We start from the raw sequence: 5,882 nt of genomic DNA, 5'->3' as shown, positions 1-5,882 counted from the left end.
AAGTCAACTAAGGTCTTTCTCATGTCTAGAGAACCAGCAAACGTGTCTTCCACCCGTCTTCCACCTGCTAGATGCACACACCACAATCGATGATCTCTCAACTAAATAAATGTGCAGAAGCAGTCAACTGAATAATTTACATGGGAGGGAATAATGGTCCAGCGCAAACACATATCAATATTGAATCTTCTGGAATTTGCACTTTATCAAGAAAGCTGTCCAACACATACTAAGTATTAGCTCGCTACTCTGCCGTCTAGAGGACGACACGGTTAAGTCAACTACATCCCTGCATCCCAAAATGCTTTTCCATTCGGATGGCTCCTGCCGTTAGTGGGAAACGTGGATCATCCCTGCCACAGGCCACCGCCGCTGCGCGCCACGTAACGCTAGACAGAATCGTTCTAGGTAACTGGCCACATACGTATATGATCGATGTACTTGCAATTAAATATTACGATTGCGGTCTCAATTGGATGACATTCGACAATGAGCGAAGAATCGGAAATATACCTTACTGACGGCTGTGGTCCGGGAAATAGAAATATCTGTACCATTCTTATGACTTGACATACTTTTCCATTTGCTGTCACAGTATTCCACGTCAAATCCATACCTTCCTTACCACTGGGCATAGTATTTCCTTTGCACATGTCGTGACACACACACACACACATACTTTATAAGCTTGACGCTCAAGGCGAACCTGTCACGCATCCCTTATTACAAAGTACAATACTTCGCTAATAACTGGCTCCTGGCGATACGAAATAATACTGAACGAAAATCAGCGATGGGTGGACATGTCTCAAAAGTTTATGCTGTGAGTGGTACCACTGTGTCTTAGATAGAGACGCGTAATCATCTTACAAACCACTGGATGTCAATAAAAAAAAAGAAAAAAAACAATCATAACGACATATTTCTATCAGAATCAGTCTGAGTTTACAGGTGCACACAAATATCCATGTTAAAAGCTGTACTGGCTTTATAAATCGAGATATGGACTTACCTCTGAATGAAGTGATTTTTCCAGACAAATACCATTTCACTAAATGTAGACAGTGATCGTTAAAGTGTGTATTATCAGACCAACAGTGCGGTTACACGTCGCCGGCGATGCAACCTCGTGATAAAATCACCAAATTTAGAAAGTGATTTGGCTAAGGAACGTGGTATGAAACTGGTATTTGCTAATCCCTGACCAGGTGTTTCTCCAGTATTTGTAATGCATTCTGCCTCTATGCCATGTCAGAGGTTCTGCAATATATCCACTGGGCTATAGGCAATGGTTGTGAGAAGGCTCACAAACAGCAGACGGTGTGCTGGTTGAGGTCATAGGAAATGTACACTAGCTTTTCAGATCTCTAGTGCTACGCTTCTAGTAGAAATGATATCTGCGATTCGGAATCAAGTCTTTCCATTCAACCACGTACCTGCATTCGATCCTTTGAAGATGTCTTTTAATGATTACAGCCACTAGTGTCTGGCGGTCGATAGCTATATGCATGACGCAAACGGGGCGATTTTGTATGGTGCGGTTACGAATTGTATGTTTACTACGTAGATATGGTACTTGGAGATTGGTTTCACGCTGAAATATTCAAGCTTCTATACTCAGTGGCACAGCAGTGTTATTGAGCAAGAGTCATTCCGTACTTGACGACCTGTAGGGCACTTTTTCTGGGTTTAACTGTCAGTGCAATATGACGCAAAATAAGCCAGCCGCACTGGCCAAGCAGTTCTAGGCGCTTCAGTCTGGAACCGCGCGACCGATACAGTCACAGGTTCGAATCCTGCCTTGGGCATGGATGTGTATAATGTCCTTAGGTTATTTAGGTTTAAGTAGTTCTAAGTTCTAGGGGACTGATGACCTCAGATGTTAAGTCCCATAGTGCTCAGAGCCATATAAACCATTTTGTACAAAATATTTTTGCCAGTGAATGTTTTGTCTGCAGAAACAAAAAGCTGGACACCAGCAGCATCAGTAATTGGTGGGTAAATTAAGTAAGAGCAGAGCAGAATGCTCTATTCGTTCATAAGGCATACTTTGTGCTGTGACATAGGAGCCTCTACATAGCAGTGAGAACGTTTGCGTTCCAGAGATGTTTGTTGAAAGCAGGACTTAATGATTTCCAGGAAGGGTAACATTGATGGACGGGATGCCTCGTTAGCACCATCAGGAAGAATGCATTCGGCATTATTCTGAGCAATTTTCGTAAATAGGTCCTGTCAGAGCAAGAATTTGCATGCAGACAAGACATCATGAAAAAAATTTCTGCGGCAGTTTACTATTTCTGAGAGGTTGACTTTTTTCTTATTCAAATAGCCATGTGACGTCAGAACCTTTTAGATGCACCTGCAATGGTGAGTCACACTATGCGAGAATTTGGCGGCGATGCGTGAGTCACACTGGGCAGGTAAACACATGCCCGTGGTTAGATACGTCTCGCACGTCAGATGGGTTATCCCATTAGGATCTCTCATTCTCTCTCTCACTGGTCATACCGGACTCGAGAGTCCATTACCGCAGCAACGTATTTTCGCCATCTGTCCCTGTCTTGGGCTATTTTCTTCCATTCGCCTTCAATACCTAGGCTCCTCAAATCAGCCTTCACATTGTCCTCCCATCTACGCCTCGGTCTCCCTACAGGACGTTTTCCCTCTAAGTGCCATACCAGTACTCTGTGCGCTGCCCTGCCCTCATCCATTCGAGATACGTGACCCGCCCATGGCAGCCTACGTGATTTAATAATACTGATTATGTCAGGACTCGAATAGAGTTCCTGAACCTCTTCGTTATGCAGTTTTCGCCACTCTCCGCTAATGTCATCCCTTTTTGCTCAGAAAATTTTCCTCAAAATTTTGTTTCAAATACTCGAAATGGCTTTTCATTTTGCACAGTGAGAGACCAAGTCTCACACCCATACCACATAACTGGTGGAATAATAGTTTTATATATTCTAATCTTTAAACTGCTAGACAATATCCGTGATGAAAGTAATCTAAGCTGTGAGAAGTAGCACGCATTTCCTGCCCGTAATCTCTTCTTCAGTTCGGATTCAATCTCATTTCTCGAAGTGATACTTAAATGTGTTCATTTTTTCGAACTACATGTCTCCAACTTTTAACATTTCCTGATCTACTGCTGTTGGCATTCTAGTAGTAACCAGGTATTTAGTTTTGTCTTCACTTATCCTTAGACATACATCTTCACTAGCCTTGATTGACGAATTCGCATTTGCTGTTACAGGTTGTTTCCTATCGCTAATGATGTTTAGATCATCTACATACCCTAATATCTTAATATTTCCATCTACCTCCACACCCTCTGAATTATCTGCTGCCATTCGTACAATATATTCTAGGGCTAAATTAAAAAGTAGTGGAGACAGGGCATCTCCCTGCTTAAGTCCGTTCTTTATTACAAATTATTCTGACTCCAATTTCCCCACGCGTATTCTACTTTTTGTGTTTTTCAAACTCGCTTCTCTAAGTCTAACATACTTCTTTGGTATTCCAAGTTCCAAAAGAATTCTGTACAATTTTGATTGCAATACTGAAACATAAGCTTTTGTAAAATCTATGAAAAGATTATAAACTGGTTTATTGTATTCCCATTTCTTTTCCAAAATTTGACACAGGGTGAATATTTGGTCTATAGTTGATTAGTTCCCCCACAATTTCATCTGCATATGGTGTACGCCTGCTTAGCAGAATATTCGAGAAAATTTTGGAACATACTGGTAATAGCGATATCCCTCTACAATTTCTACAATCCATTTTGTCACCCTTCTTAAAAATTGGGATCAGAATCGACTCCTGCCACTCTTCAGATATCATCTCTGAGTTCCATACTTCAGTTATCACTTTGTGAACTATTTCCACCAATTTCTGTCCCCCATTTTTAACTAATTCTGCAGTTATGCAATCTGATCCTGGTGCTCTATGGTTTTTAAATTTGTTGATTGCGTCTCTTACTTCCTTTAACGCTGGCTCAGGTATCTGGGGTTCTGCTGTATGTATTTCGTATGCCTGCTCATTTCCTGCTTCCTGGTGTACATTTAATAGATGCTCAAAATAACTTCATTTACTTAATATAGCACTGGGGTCTGTCAGTATTCCCTCGGCATCCCCTTGAAGTGCATTTGTCCTAGCCTTGAACCCCTTCCTATACCCATTTATGTCTAGGTAAAGTTCCCTAATGTTTTTTTTTGTTTCACTGTTTGTTTCCATTTTTTTAACTTGATTGTTCAAATAATCCCTCTTCTTTGCCCATAGCATACGATCAACTTCCCTTCTCATGTTCAAGAACTCCTCTCGTTTTCTGTCTCCCATTCTATCCCAATCTAATCGCGCTTTTCTCCATTCCTCTAACAATTTCTTGCATTCCTCACCAAACCACGGTTTCCTCCCGTTCTTCATGATTGTACCTATTGTGGTCTAGGGGTAGGGTCTTTGACTTATAATCAAAACGTCTTCGGTCCCGGGTTCGATCCCCGCCTGCCTAAATTTTGATAAATAATCAGCATTGGCGGCCGAAGATTTCCGGCATAAGAAGTCAGCCTCATTCTGCCAACGGCCTTGTCAAAGAGGGCGGAGGAGCGGACAGAGGTTCAGGGCACTCTCTTGTCCTAGGGGTGGGAAATTGCCCCTAAAGGCGGAAGAAACAGCAATGATCAACGACATGAGGATGCAGAAGGCAATGGAAACCACTGCATTAAAGACACGTAACGTGTATCCACAGGATATGTGGCCTGTAGTTGAAGAAGTGTCATGATGATCTCTCCATTGGCAAAAGATTCCGGAATAGTCCCCCATTCGGATCTCCGGGAGGGGACAGCCAAGGGGGAGGTTACCATCAGAAAAATATTGAATAATCAACGAAAGGATAACGTTCTACGAGTCTGGGCGTGGAATGTCACAAGCTTGAACGTGGTAGGGAAACTAGAAAATCTGAAAAGGGAAATGCAAAGGCTCAATCTACATATAGTAGGGGTCAGTGAAGTGAAGTGGAAGGAAGACAAGGATTTCTGGTCAGATGAGTATCGGGTAATAACAACAGCAGCAGAAAATGGTATAACAGGTGTAGGATTCGTTATGAATAGGAAGGTAGGGCAGAGGGTGTGTTACTGTGAACAGTTCAGTGACCGGGTTGTTCTAATCAGAATCGACAGCATACCAACACCGACAACGATAGTTCAGGTATACATGCCGACGTCGCAAGCTGAAGATGAACAGATAGAGAAAGTGTATGAGGATATTGAAAGGGTAATGCAGTATGTAAACAGGGACGAAAAGCTAATAGTCATGGGAGACTGGAATGCAGTTGTAGGGGAAGGAGTAGAAGAAAAGGTTACAGGAGAATATGGGCTTGGGACAAGGAATGAAAGACGAGAAAGACTAATTGAGTTCTATAACAAGTTTCAGCTAGTAATAGCGAATACCCTGTTCAAGAATCACAAGAGGAAGAGGTATACTTGGAAAATGCCGGGAGATACGGGAAGATTTCAATTAGATTACAACATGGTCAGACAGAGGTTCCGAAATCGGATACTGGATTGTAAGGCGTACCCAGGAGCAGATATAGACTCAGATCACAATATAGTAGTGATGAAGAGTAGGCTGAAGTTCAAGACATTAGTCAGGAAGAATCAATACGCAAAGAAGTGGGATACGGAAGTACTAAGGAATGACGAGATACGTTTGAAGTTCTCTAACGCTATAGATACAGCAATAAGGAATAGCGCATTAGGCAGTTCAGTTGAAGAGGAATGGACATCTCTAAAAAGGGCTATCACAGAAGTTGGGAAGGAAAACATAGGTACAAAGAAGGTAGCTGCGAAGAAACCATGGGTAACAGAAGAAATACTTCAGTTGAT

Source organism: Schistocerca americana, chromosome 3, assembly GCF_021461395.2.
Source record: "Schistocerca americana isolate TAMUIC-IGC-003095 chromosome 3, iqSchAmer2.1, whole genome shotgun sequence".
Lineage (NCBI taxonomy): Eukaryota > Metazoa > Arthropoda > Insecta > Orthoptera > Acrididae > Schistocerca > Schistocerca americana.
This window is presented reverse-complemented; position numbering follows the sequence as displayed.